General features: G+C 49.6%; 1 long non-coding RNA gene across 1 annotated transcript; it reads right to left on the bottom strand.

The window, feature by feature from the left end:
- Window positions 1–11,251: 11,251 nt before the first annotated feature.
- LOC110349118 (uncharacterized) lies at window positions 11,252–14,309 on the bottom strand. Its single transcript, XR_002394871.2, has 3 exons — window positions 12,809–14,309; window positions 12,428–12,600; window positions 11,252–12,294 (listed from the first exon to the last, which is right to left on the bottom strand). It is a non-coding gene; the product is annotated as an uncharacterized LOC110349118 (long non-coding RNA).
- Window positions 14,310–14,943: the final 634 nt, after the last annotated feature.

Here is a 14,943-nt window from a genome sequence, read left to right as displayed (position 1 = left end):
TGGTGCTGCTGAGCTCATTGTCTGAGCAGGGACTCAGCACTGGGGCTGACTAGAGGGGCGCAGGCCAGCGGGGATCGCAGTTAGCTGACGTGCCTTACCTCCCAAACCTCGACAGCAGACTCGGACGTTTGATGGAGAGGGAAGGCAGGGCCACGTCAGTCACAGTCCCTCACCTACTCCTGCTGGGACGCAGAGATCTGATGCAAAGCTGTAACAAGCAGATGCACACTTCTCTCCCCAGCTCCATAAACCTCTCTCTCTCTTCCTGGGAGCCAGGCAACCCTGCACAGTGAGGGGGCGATGTGTGCACACTGGGCCTAGTCTCCCAGGTCAGAATCCAGTTCCCACCCCATCTGTTGTGGGCTTGCTTTTGACTTTCATCTGTGAAGCTGGGAGAGTAAGATTGACCTCAAACTGCTAGGTTCACCCATTAGCAGTGGGTGCAGCTTGCCAGCTTGTCTACAGGAGAGCAGCGGCTCAGTCCTCACTAAGAAGGGAACAGCGCAGATGCAGCGTGTCAGCCAGGACAAGTAGGTTCTGCTCCAGTAACAAGCAATCCCCACAGCCCCAGGCTGACCCAGCAGAGGCCTATCTCAAGCTCAGGTTACAGGCGCAGGCTGGGTAGGGGGGCTCCCCGCTGCAGTACTTCCCTTAGGTGTCTGGGCTGCGGGAACACTGGGAAGGGAGACACTTTTCCACAGCTGAGGGGGCAGGGAAAGGGGCAGAGGACAAGGACTTCACCAGGACTTTTAGGGTCTTCACCTGGAAGTTGCGGGCACAGCACTTAGGCCCATACTTCATCCGCTGAAGCCGTTGTGTGGCCCCGTGTAACCTCAAAGGAGCAGCAACGTAGACTCTTACTGTGCGCCCACAAAGCGCAAGGGAAATCCGTGATCTGTCATAATGGCTATGACAGGTGCAGCCTCGGGTCCACCAGAGTGGTCGTCTCAGGGGTCAGTCTATTGGATGGACAGACTTAGCAGGAGATGCTAATCTTCCCAAGTTCATGGTTTACAAACAGTCTGGTCTGTTAAAATCGGAGCATGTTGGTGACGGCACTAGGGAGCAGTCAGAAAACAGGTCTGTGTGCCTTTGGTCCGAGTGGTGTCCAGTGATTCCGGGCTCTTTCTGTCCCCCCCAAACAACCAGCCGTGACAGCCAATGAACAGGTGAATGCAACTTTTATTTAAAGTAAAGGAAGAAAAGGAAAGAGAAGGGCAAGAAGAGACGCATTCCCACAAGCAGGATGGGTCAGGGCGGGAACGGGATGGCAGAACGGGAAGATCACAGCAGCCACAAGTCAATGGCCACCATCCTTTCATGCCCTCTCAGATGCCACCCCTGGTGATCGCTCTGCCCACCATCCTGGCTGTGACGGACAGTTCACGTCCTGTTGTTCAGCCTCTGTTCAGGCTCATGTTACACCCTGTTTTCCAGCCAGCCCACCATGCCCTAATCTCCTACCTCAGGGACTCACAGAGGTGGCAGACGGAGATGGTGCCAGAACATTCCCCATCGCACATTCACTGGCCTCTCAGGGGAGGTGAACTTGCCTCAGTCAAGTTCCCTATGATCATGCTCATGCACATCTACTTCTCCTGCAGAGCATGTGTCATGATTTGTTCAATGTCCTTGACCCCAAGAGACTGTATGATTTGTAAGGGTACAGACCCGCACCTCTGGTTCACTGCTATAAAGCCATCACCCAGAGTACAGTGGGATTCAAGAAATGCACGTGGCTGTGGGTGGACAGTGTCTTAGTGCAGCCTCTACTCCCCCAAATACTGCTCTTGTATTTCCTACCCGAAAGTCTCCATTGCCTAATCAGATTCTCTGACTGGAGAACTGCAGTCAATGACTAGGAGAATTGGAGCAGCCCCTTGCCAGGGCCTCATCGCTGCACCAAAGCCCCTACCAAATGAAAGCCACAGGAAAGGGTATTTCCAGTACCAAGAACAGTGCTGGGCACTCGGCACGTTTGTGGACTGAATGCATGAATGAATGAATCCAAACTACACCACAGCCCAAGTAGAGCCCCAGGAAGCTGGAGTAAGAACTCAGTTCCCTTCGCCACAGCTTGTCCTTCACGTCCCACCCAGGTGAGAATGACCAGTGGGGTCCAAGGCCGGAGTCCATCCAGGGTTCCTGAGGGAAACGCTCTGCCCATGCTATGAAATCGGAACGATGGCGAGTCTGTGTCCACTGGGAATGTGCTGGGGCAGGAAGTGCACCCGCCAGCCTCCAGCTGGGAAGGAGAATCTGGTGGGAAGCAGGAAGGCGGGGAGGGATCTGTGGGAGGGGAGAAGGCAGCTGGGCCTCACCGGGTGGCTTCTGTCCCGTCTCGAGGCTGGAGGACAAAGGAGGGGACAGTACCAGAGCACGACACCGTCTGCCTGCAGGGAGTAGAACCAGCAGGGCTGAGCGGGCCGGCTGGACAGAAGGAGCCGCTCTGTGCAGCCTTAGTCGCCGCCTCCCTGCTGTGGTTACTGGCGGCCTCACACTGGAAACCCAATTGCAGTTTCCTAAACACAGTCTTTTTTACCTTTTTTGGTTCCGGGGATCGAACTCAGGACCTTGCGCTTTCGAGGCAGGCACTGGAACCCTAACCACTGAGCTAAATCCCTGCCCTAAACACAGTCTTTAATCATGCTGTTCCCTCTGCATTGAGTGCTGTTGCTTTTTCAGTTGTTATTTTTTTGGCCGTTGTACTCCTACATATCCTTCAGAGCCCAGCTCCAGTGTCACCACATTGGTAAGAACCACCACACTCCTCCTGTCCTGCCCCATAGAACTGGCCCCTTCTTTTGCTCTGATTCTTTACAGTGTGGAACATGCAGCCCTGTTACAGCCTTTGCAAATACCTATTAGCTATAATCACTATCAGCAGCAGCAGCCAGCAGCCCCTGCTTTGCTCTGTATTGTAGGGTGGTGGTGACCAGAGTCATTGTGTGGTCATAGAGACTGTTTAAGTACCAGTGGCTGGCTGTGAGATTTTCAGATACCTTTTCAACCTCTGAATTTCTATTACTTTTTTATGTGGGGAAAAACCCTAACCCTCATAAGCACCCAGGATTATAGTGAGGTGAGAAAATGCACACGAATACCTAGCACAGTACCCAGCGTGTGTATGGCTCCAACAGTACCAGCTGCTGTTATCTAATCCAAATCTTTGAACGGAAATGGGATCACACCAAATGTACTGATTTGCAATGTACTTTTTTCTTAAAATATGCCACTTTGTTTCCTGTCCTAAATGTTTTCTTATATTTTTTTTCAGCTTTTTATTTTGAAAACTTTCAGACAAACTAGATGAACATCGTTTCCATCCTCCAGCACTCACATTTGCCCTAACATTAATTTCCTCTCTGGGGCAGAGGTGGCAAACCTATGGCACACATGTTACATGTTTTTAAGACAAAAGATGTTGATGTATGAGTTGGTTTTTTCTACACTAAAACCTCAGTATTCAAGTTGAATCGCAGGCTTGGCACTTTGTGATAAATAAGTCGGTTTCTGGTTGCATTTTGGGCACTCGGTGTCTAAAAGCTTTGTGGTCCCTGCTCCGGGAGAGATATATGAACTTGCGTGTGTTCTGTTTTCCCTGCAGTATTTGAGTAGGCTGTAGACATCATAACATTTCCACACATATCTTACCTTCCCGACAAGAAGCGATAATTACACGCACAAGACAGCATGGATGTAGCAACGTGCCCTAATGACATGTAAGTTACAGCGCCCCAAAATGTTCCCTTGAGTGCTTCTCCCCCCTCACCTGCAATGACTACATTGGAGTCCACTGAGCGGATGTCCAATAATTCTCACCTCATCTATTGTTGGACATTTAGATTCGTTCCAGTATTGCATTCATGTACACTGCACTTAAGAGTGTCATTACAACTGTTCTTTAAGTATCTAACTTCTTATTTCCTTGGGAAAATTCTCCTGATGGAATTCACCCAGGGCAGTGCAGTCTGCTCTGAGCTGGAGGCTGCATGCTAAACAGCCTGCAGGAAGACACACCCCCGTGCTCCTCCTGCCGTGGGCAGGGCAGTTCCAGGCCTGGTACCATTCACTGTCACTACCTTTATATTCATCAATTCAACAAGGTAAATAACAACAACCGATGCTCACGCCCATCCCAATGTGCCAGGCACGGCTCCGGATGGGTGACCTGTGTCGACTCTGTGACAGTCACTGTACAGACCAGGAAACTGAGCCAGAGCGTCGGCAGGTTCCCCAAGGTCATGCACAGGCACGGGAGGCCCCATCCGGCGGCCTGGACTGAGTCTGTGCTGTAGTCCCTTCTCGTACAGTGTCAGCTTGCAATGGATCACACCAGAGTGGAATGTTTTTCCCAGTAAGTCCTTTGTATCTTTGCTTGGGAGAATTGTGTGTTGTTTTCTTTCCCCCTGGTTCCTCCTTTCCACTTCCTCCTCCTCCTTCTCTTTCTTCTCTTTCTCCTCCTAAGATGTTTGTCTTTTCCCTGTTGAGTTTTATGAGCTCCTCACCGAATTACAGCATTTAACTCTGTCTCTGTCATACATATTGCAGGTTACTCTCCATGGCTTTTCATTTATTTACTATTTTGCTACCATAAGATTTTAGTTTTCTCCTAGACACATTTATCATTTCCTCTCTCAAAGGTTGGTGAGCTTAGACAGGTCTGCCCTATTCTCGGAAGATAAATTTTCTTCTCTATTTCGCTCTTTGCTTACAGCTTCACGTTTTACTTTTCGCCTTCAGCCCACTCCTTTCTCCTTTCCCTGGCCAACCCTGGTGCTGCTTCATTTCTAAACCAGACCTCAGACATCTTCTGGGGACAGAAATGGGACGTCATCCAGAGAGGCTGGTCTGGGGACATTATTCTTTCATCACATCTGGGAAGCCCGTGTTGGGTCCTTGGGCTCAGGGCACCGATGCAAATACAGGGCAGCCACTGCGATCTGCTGCATGAGCAAGTCTCCCTTGCTCCCTGGCTTCCATGCAAAATATGAAGCACTTGCTCTGCAAGGTGAGAGACAAGAGTCTGGCTTCCCCTCGCTGCTTCTCTCAGGTCTGCTACTGTGGGGAAGGGTGGTAGCTGAGGAGAAAGCTCACTGAGAATCCATTTCAGATTGAAAGGCCTTTTCAGGCCTGTATTTGCTGCAAGCATCCCTCAGACACCTTAAATGCAGTCCAGTGCAGTGTTCCAGGCTGCTTCCATACAGTTAGGCTTCGTCTCCTTCAGGACAACGCTCCCTTCTAGGCGGAGCCCTCCTGGGGAAGGCCTGGATTTTCTCAGCGGTAGCTCCATTCTCCTCTCCTTTGCTAATTGCCCGAATATTATGGCTGAGAACTTTACTCTCAAAATGAAACAATTAGCCAGTCTCTGAATCCGCGTCGGCAGCCCTGTCACACAAGCAATCACTTCGTGCTTGTGCTTGTCAAGCTTGCAACGTGGGAGACGACTGGCAATGTCTGGTGAGTCAGTCGCTGGAGGTGAGCACGGAGTCCAGGGAAAGAGAACAGCAGCTAAACCTCTGGTGACCAGGGGAGCTCAAGCCTCTGAGACCACAGGCCTAATTCATTTACTCATTTAGCTGATAGAGAAATTTCCAACATGTGTTCCACAAAACCATCAGCCGTATGAAACACAAAGGAAAAAAAATGCAGATTTTGGGATCCACTGAACACTTTCCCGTTGAGAGATTCATGATAAACATTTGCATATTGAAGCCATTTTAAAGCTTATTCCTGCAGCATGGAAACATGTTTTAAGTTAATTAACTCCATGAGAGCAGAAGCAGGTCCTACTGTGAGCACTAATGTGTCTCAAGGGCCTCACAGAGCGCTCTTAGATAGTTACTGCACACATGAAAGAATGTACAAGAATTTTTCCTAAAACTAGGATTTTAAAGCAGCAAACATTTATTAATTTCACAGGTTTTGTGGGCCAGGAATCGGCACAGCTTAGGCGTGGTTTCTGCCGTGGAATCACCTGGGTTGCTGTGGCGGCAGCCATCTAGGGCTTCCTTTGGGGACGACTCACTTGCAAGATCATACTCACTGCTGTTGGCTGGAGGCTTCAGTTCCGTGTTATATGGCAGCCTCCAAACAGACAACAAGCCTCCCCAGGAGCAAAAGAGAGGGCTCTGAAGATGGAAGCCACAGTCTTTTTATAACCTAATCTCAGAATTGCTACCTTATCACTTCCATCATGGTCTGCTTGATAGAAATGACTCCAAATATCCTGCCCACACTGTGGGGGGGGTGTCATTACACAACAGCATTAATGCCAAGATATGGAGACTACTGCCAGTTTAGTGCCTGCCTATCCAAGGATGATTGGCTGGATTCAGCATCACTTCCCACCATCATTTAGCCCTAAGCTTTCTTTAAATAGCTTTTCTTCCAGAAAAACATTTCAGAAAGCATGTCAGAGCAATATATTTTGACTGCTATGTTCTAGGGTATAAGAATACGTAAGACATAATTTTTTAATGAATGTATTCATTTTTTAAAATATGCTTTGAGTACCTTGCACTGCTCCTTGAAGAGGTCAGAGGTCAGTCCTTTGAGGATGGCCCACCCTGGTAGACATAGGTTGTACTGGTCAGCAATGCAAAGTCACTGGGGCACTTATACTGGGGTTTTGGATTTTGAGTGAGAGACACAGATTGCAGAGCTAGTGAGCAAATGTTCATGGTGGAAATGGCATTAGAGGTTGGAGTCATCCAAGCTGATCACAAATATAAAAATTCCTTTTTGGGGGCTCAATAGGATTAGACATCTCTACCTACTAAGGAATTAAGCATTGTTATATGCCTTGCATTGGTGAATGAAGCATGAGAAGCAGCATGTGTTACATCACAAGGAAGCTCTAAGAGCCACTGTGTGATTGGTCTCATGCTTTCCTTTTCCAGGCCCTTGGATCATGGAAGGAGGATTGAGATGCAGCCTTCATCAGCCTGAAACTTTGGGTGACTCCAAGAAAGGAACAGATAATGTTAGACAGATAATGGGAGTGAGAAATTAAGACATTCAAGACATAGAAATGTTGGGGCTGTTTGTTACTGCAGCGTAACCTAGCTGATACAGTCATCCAGCAGTAAACATCAGCATTCAGTGCCAGGGATGGGAGATTGAGGGTCCAGGGGTGGTACCGTCGGGTGTACACAACGTGATCAGCCATGACTTGGGCTACAGTTTTATTGCATAACCTCTCTTGGTTCCTGTGATTAAGTTGGTTGTAAGTGATATCCTTCCAATAAATCCCTTCTTGCTTAAATCATTCAGGGCAGGTTTCTGTTGCTTGCAATCAAAAAGCCTGCTTAATATTAAATGTGCTTCATCCAACGGGAATCTGATTCCAGCATGCTCATTACTGTCCTAGCTACAGGCAGTGTAGGCAAGTTGCTATCAGGATCAGTAATGAATAAGTACTCCCTAATCTCAAGTAATTGAAAATCTCATTAAGCAAATAATATGCACATAAATAAAGCTAGCCGAGAAAATTAAAATAAGCATGTGAAAATGAAGGCGTGTGTATTCTTTACTAGAAACTTTCAGTACAAAACCCATATAGATTTAAAAGGTCACGTGCATTTTAATTTCTTTGTGTTACCCTCCACTCACCAAAACTAGTCTTTTAATTTGAACAGTATTTTATCAACATGATAATATGATTACCACAACGGCATCTGGTACACAGTAAGCACTAAGAGTGTATTTGTTGAATGACTAAATAATGAATGTGACCAGAGGCTCACAGGCTTTTTAGAATTAGTGGCCTAGGCTTCAAGTCTTGCTATAGCATTATTAGCTCCTGGACAATTTTCTTGGGGTTCCTGAGCCTTCAGATGGAGACTCCCCCAAATTCTCACCACATGAAGGGTACCCCCTTGCCTTCACTGGATTGTTTGATAACTGATAAGCATTTAGACACCCATGTAGAGTAGTGCATGTATGCACAAACTCCTCTAGCCCATCTCTCTTCACAGGGGAGTTCATAGAGGCAGTTGCTCAGCATTTAGCAGAGGCTGCACATGCTGCTGAGGACTGAGAATCAGCAGTGAGCAGGAAACCAGCCTGGTGATGAGGAAGGTCAGGGAGCTGTGCATCTACACTGCAGAGGAAGCTTGGCCCGAGCACTAGTAGCAACCAGCAGTTTTGCCCTTTGTACTTTTCCATAGTTCTGGACTCCCTGCGTCCCACCCTCTGTAGTTCTAGCTGAGAAAAAAGCAGAGGTCAATGTAGCAGATGCCCCATGACACCCGCCCAGGACCCACTTCTCTCCCTCCTCACTACTGGAATCCTGATTTTCTTCAGGGGAGATGCATGTGCCGTAAGACTGTGTTCCCAACTGCAGCTAGGGATGGCCATGCGGCCAAAGACAGGAAAAGAGACATGTTCTGGGCATTTCTAGAAAGCTCTGCTTCCCTGACGTAGGCGGCACCTCCTCCTCCAGGCACTTCCTTCTCTTCCAGTCTGGAACAGGAAGTGGAGCTGACATCTTGTGCTTCTGAGCTTTCTTAGGAAGAAAGAAATCCACACACCAAAGATGAGGAGGGGAAAGCTGAGGAGCCCAGGGGCTGGGTGGCATTGCAGAGCCACCCTACTGGGATGGATAAGAAACTGTTGAGGTTTTCTGTTGAACAACGAAATTCTAAACCTTTAACATCATTTTCTCCCACCTGTCAAACATGTATTGAGTTGCTACTACATGCTGGACCTTGGGCTACAGCAGAGAGCAAAAAGGATTAAGTCACTTATTTTTGGAAGAGCGCAAGGGAAGCAACAGGGTAAGCCAACTATAAGTTATGGAAAAGTTCTGACAGAGCTGCACACCAGGGAAGGAGGGGCGTGTGTGAGGGAGGGAGGGTGGGCAGAAGCTTACACTTACACGGGGTGACAGGGAGGTTCCCGGAGAGAAGGGGTCCCGCTAGGACCTGAGGACCAGGGAGAACGCGCCCAGGGGAGGAGGAGGGTGTGTGCGGAGTCAGGAAAAGCAGCATGCCCTGGATGTTGCTCGATGAGAAGGACCAGAGAGGCTCTGAGATGGCAGCAGGTGTGAGCGTGGGGGCCCACAGAGGTGGGGCTGGCGAGCATCCCTGCAAAGGGCTGACAGCAAATGTTCCAGGTTTGCAGGGCGCTGGAGCTCTGCTGCCTGTGCTCAGCTCCCCTGAGAAGTGCGACACCAGCCTGGCCAGCCCAGGCTCCAAAACTTCTCTGACTACCAGCATTTGGGGACCCACCTGGGCCTGGGTGTGATGTAAGGTTTCCCCCGGGGGCCCATACACGGAGAGCTGGGGTGGCACCTCTGAGAGGCCAGGCCTGGCCAGGGCTGCAGAGGACTGGAGTGGTCCTGGGGGACTCGGTCCTGCGGGGAGCAAGCCGGGTGCTACAGAAGCCTGGCCCCTCCCACCGCTCTCGGCCCCTCTCTGGCTCCCCTCTTGCTGTGGGATCCCTGCATGGCCTCACCTTGAAGCCTCCTGCTGCATGACATAATCAGAGCTCTTTGACTTTCTGCCTCCAGAGCCCAGAGCTAAACGAGACTCTTTTCCTCATAAACTACCCAGCTTCTGGAATTTCATGCCATCCATGGCAGGAGACTGCGACGAGATGCAGGCCCTGCAGCTTAACAGGCCTTGCAGCATAACAACTGGGCTTTTCCTGGAAGTATCAGGAAGGACTTGGGGTATTGCTGGAAGGATCTGGTTGCTACTAGAAGGACTCGATCCGAATTGCATCTTAACTGGATTGACCTGGGTGTTGGGAAGGAATAGAAAACAGACAGTGGGGAAGAAGGTGAAAGCAGACAGACACCTTAGGAGGCTACTGCCATATCCAGGCTTGTGCCACACAAAATAATTTTTTGGTTTGCAGATCATCAAAAGAGTAGGTCAGGCTGGACATGACGGCACACGCTTGTAGCCTTAGCTACTTGGGAGGCTGAGGCAGGAGGATCACAAGTTCAGGGCATTTAAACGAATACAAATTTACTTCAAAGAATTTTTTTTTCTGTCAAGCCCAGGATGAGGAAGAGTGGATCTGGGTCAGAGAGGAGAGGAGGTGGCCACTGTCTAGCAACCGGACCTGCACCTCTGAAGCTCCTGGGAATCCAGGGGTTCTTCTAAGCATGCAGAGGTGAGTGGATGGCTGAGTGAGTGAGCTCACTTGCTTTGGAAAGTGTGGGCATCGTGAAACAGCCATGCATTAGTGGAGAGAACATTGCTTATGTCAGAAGTGTACTGGCCCTGCCAGCTGGAATGGGGGGGGTCATGGTTTCTATCTGGGTGGGCCCCAGAGCCCCGCATGCATGGGGGTGTGATACTCATGAGTGCATTAGTTCGCTGATGGGCTTTTGGCTAAACAGGGAGGTGGGGAAGTGAAGCCTGGTTGGAGGAGGCCTGGAGGCGTGGCCTGGAGGGCCCATCCCCCTTCACACTCTCTCTGCTTCCGGTCAGCCCTGCCCTGAGCAGATCTCCTCTGCCAGGCCCCTCTGCCTTGGAGCCAGCTGACCACAGACTGAAACGTGAGCCAAAGCAAACCTTTCCTTCCTTAAATCGTGGGTGCTGTGTCTCAGCAATAAGAAAGAGACTAAGTGGGGTGGGGACGAGTCCCCCACAGAGGACCAGGCCCTTCACAGTGCTAGGGGAACCCTCTGGCCGAGCTCACCTCAGCACACCAACCGCTTCACAGCTGTCCCCCTGGGACAGGTAGCCAGCCTGGCTCTAGGTCAAGCTCTATGCCAGCACTGTAAGGGAGGGCTTTGCTTAATCTTAATAGCAAATTTATGCTAGAAGAAGGATATTTCCATTAACGGTGAGGAAATTGAGGCTTTTGAAAGGCAAGTAACTAGCTGGCGTGGTGGTGCACGCTTATACCCCCAACACTCTGGGAGGCTGAGGCAGGAGGATCATAAGCCTGGGCAGCTTAGTGGGTTAACAAGACCTTGTCTCAAAATTTTAAAAATTAAAAAAATGGCTGCTGATGTAGCTCAGTGTGAAGGGCTTGGGTTCAAGCTTCAGAATGGAAAGAAAAAACAGTAACTCACCCAAAGACACGCAGCTATGGAATTATGGAGCTGGGATCCAATCCCAATAGTTCACTCGAGAGTCAACTTTTTCTTGCCTCACTTTCTTCTTCTTCTTCCAGATTTATAATTTCCCCGAATTGTTAATATGGAAGGGCAGAAGCGGCAGCTCCCCCACTCCACCCCACAGGGCAGAAGCAGCCACAGACAAAACAGGAGCGAAGGGCAGGGCCGTGTTCCAATAAAACTTTATTTACAAAAACGGGATGGGGCTGAGCTGGCCTGTGCTCATTGCTTGCTGATCCCTGCAATACGTCATCACTCACTTCTCTTACTAGCACCCCACTGGGTCAGTCACCCCTGCCGCCCTCGTGCCTGTTCTGGAGTGAGACAGTCCCCAGACCCCAGGGTGGGTGAGACCCCAGAGGCCGGTCAACAGCTGCATCAGCTCACCTGGGCAGGCTCCTTCTAGGCTCAGGTGCACCCTCAGCTCTGGGCTGCAGACTAATATGTATCTTCTATTTTAAATAAGGAATTGGAAGATATCATAATGCTTTCTCTCCCTCCTACTTTCCTTATGTCCGGTGGCACTGAAATGGGAATGCGTATTTTGGGGATCTGGCCACAGAGGAGCTGGAGTGTGCAGAAGCATCCTGCCCAGGGGGTATTTCTGGGTTCACAGCTGGCCGTGTGTATGTCAGGCTACTGCCCACCACGCTAGGCTGGCGTGGCTTCTGAGTAGTCCTCGCACCCACCACCGCTGGGATGCAATACTGACTCGAGCAACTTAAAGGAGGAGCCGTTACGGTCCATGGCCGGCCGGCTGCAGGGGAGGAAGGCATGGCCGAGGGGCTGTGGAAGAGCAGCTCATCCATGGCAGCCAGAAGTGGGTGCAAAAGGAGGAGCCGCGGAGGGAGATGAACCCTTCCAGGCCACGCCCCAGGGACCGCCCCCAACCAGACTCCGCCTCCTGAGGGCAACTCCAGGGTGAACCCATCCATGCACTAATCCACCAGTGAGTATTGCACCCCATGTCCAGTCATGTGGCAAACACCCCAGATCTAGACCGTAACATCCCAAGCCCATCTCTAGCGCCAGGGCTGGCCCACCTACTCACTGTGACAGCTTGGGATGGCTCCTGGTCCTGCTCCTCAGCCCCTCACCATGCAAGAGGGAAGACACCTGTAGTCTTATTCCCGTCAAAGTGCTCTCTCTGACAAGCCAAGCACCTGGACGTTCCACGGATGTGGGGCGTCTCTGAGGATGCAGGACCTTCAATTCTAAATTCAAAGAGCTTGATCGCTATGTGTAGGAGTTTATAGGGAAGAAAACACTCTATCTCGCATCTTGATTCTTTCATTCTTTCATTCTTTCATTCATTCATTTGTGTGTGCACAGTGTGCCCCTCTGTACCTGTGCTGTGCTGGGCACAGGGACACGGTGGGAGCAGATGAGGTCCTTGTCTTAGACTTGTCAGTGGGGGAAACAGATCCCCACTATCAAACAAGAAGAGTGCTCTGGGGCCGGGAATTTAGCTCAGTGGTTCTGGCGCCTGCCTTACAAGTGCACGGACCCAAGTTCAATCCCTGGTACCAAAAAAAAAAAAAAAAAAAAGAAAAAAAAAGAAGAGCGCTCAATAGAATTACAAGTAGGAAACTGAAATCGAGTAAAAGTGAGGGTTAGGAGGTGGCGGAAGGTGACATTTGAGGGAGTCCTAAGGGGGGAAGAGGGGCAGTCCCTGAAAGGTGAAGGTAGGCTGGGGGTTTCCAGGTAAAGGGGACAGCATGTACCAACCCTGGACACAGAAGGCCACGCCAGTGTGGCCAGGGCACAGGGAGGGTGGACAGCTTGCCAGGGAGCGGCTCGGGCGGCATCGCTGTGACTGACGGGGAGAAGCCATGCACAGGGATCCACCGAAGCAGAACAGCATTCTTTCTAACTGTTTCAATGCAGTGGGGAATCAGGAGAAACACGACAGTTTCCACGGGGGTGAAAGCTCCACTTGGAGGCAGGGCGATCCCCTCTCCTTCCCTGCCCTTTGCCATGTGACTTTCCAATTTCTCTAAAGATCAAGGTTCGCCAGGAACCTGGCCAAAGCACTGTTGGCAAAGACAGATGCAAGCAGAGACCTGAAAAAGCACTGGCATGTTCCTGCTTGTTGTGCCGTCGCCCTGAAGCACAGCTGCCCCGTGAGAAGGAAGACAGGGCCCAGCTGGAAGCCATCCTGCCCGGGCACCTGTGCCCTGGCCAGGTCAGCAGAGCCGAGGAGAGGAGGCAGCTGGCCATGGCCCAGGAGCAAGCTCAGCAGGGCCCAGAGCATCTGGACTTGCAGATAGGGGGCTGACTGAGTGGCTTCCTCAGTGTGGCATGGAGGGTTTGTGACTGGTTATCACAAGGCCTTACAGTGGCAGTGGATACCTGGTTCAGGCCTCCAACTCAGCATCTGGGCTCTTGGAACCTCAAGATCCAAGAGTCAGACAGTGTATCTGGATAGCATAGTCCCTTCTCAAAGGACCTCCACAGACCTGGGAATTGCTCTGCTATTTCTCACCTGTCCATGCTTGCACAAGACACTGCTTCCCTGAGCTTCTGTCTCCTCAGACAGTCACATCCACCCAGTAAGACTGTTAGAGGAATCAAATGAAGCAACACTGTGTAAATGTTACATTGTCCCTGCAGCGTTCAGATATAATCATTAAGCCCTGCACCGAGAAGCAAGAATGGAGAACATGAGCAAAAACAAAAGGAAACCAGCTCTGGAAAGCATTCGGTGGGGAGAGGTGTAAGGACTCACAGAGCTTGGTGCTGAGCGTGTGCTCTGGTTAGGAAGCTCAGCCTGTCGGAGGAGGCACCCAGGAAGGGCAGCCTTTCACCAGCACATGTCCTCCTGTCCCCTGCGCCCTCACCTCGCAGAGGTGCTGAACTCAGCACTGCTTCTCGCCCCAACACCCACTGCTTATCACGTCCCCAAACTTTTATATCCTTAACCCCTCCCACTTTCATGGTCTCCTTGCTGTTTTGGTGGCGATGACCTTGGCTTTGATCCTTATTACATTTGATTTAGGTCATTGCCATAACCCCAGGTCTCGATCCTTGCAAATCTCCACCCCAGGGCCCCCCCCATTAAGTTTATTGGTACATTTTAGGTATAAAATACAGTCACATTCATCATTGGGATCTTGTACCTTTACATGAGTATCTTGGTTCTTATTTTTTCCCCTTCCCCTGCCCTCCCTTCACCCCCTCTACCCTTCCCTATTTGCAAAGACCTTGTTTCCATTTTTTTCCTCTTCTCATATTTTTTCTTTTCCCTTCTTTCCTATCCCCTACCCCTCCCACTTCCCCTGCTCCTTTAGGCCTTTTCTTCCTATTACACAATATCAATTATACATTTTTAAAACTACAATATCAAAATTTAGAGGACATTACCACAGATTTTACAGAATTTAAAAGGATATAGAAAGCATATTACAAAAATCTGTTTTGAAATAAATTTGACAACTTCTAAGAAGTACCTCGGAAGGCAAATTAATGAAACTAACTCTGGAGGAAATATAAAATTTGAATAGCACCTATTAAAGAAAGTATATTCCTAGCTTGAAAATCTACCTATATGACAACAGGCTCATATACATTTTAACTGATAAATTATATCAAACATTTAAAGCAGAAAAAAAAGGAACACTTCTCCCCTCATTTTTAGGAAATCAACATTGTGCTAATCCTAAAACTGGATGAAGATAATAGAAGAAAAAAGTATGAACATAGATAGAAATTTGTTTAACAAAACAAACTATTAGAAATCAGATCTGGCAGTATGTAGAAAGTGGTTTTGTTATAGGGATGGTTGGTTCAGCATTGGAAGATCCACCCCCAAAAGTCATCATTTTAACAGAGGAAAGGAAAAAGCCATATGATCCTGTCACTAG

The sequence above is a fragment of the Heterocephalus glaber genome, unplaced genomic scaffold, assembly GCF_053883595.1.
Source record: "Heterocephalus glaber isolate CG9 unplaced genomic scaffold, H.glaber_assembly_v1.0 deba00001572, whole genome shotgun sequence".
NCBI lineage: Eukaryota > Metazoa > Chordata > Mammalia > Rodentia > Bathyergidae > Heterocephalus > Heterocephalus glaber.
This window is presented reverse-complemented; position numbering and strand designations above follow the sequence as displayed.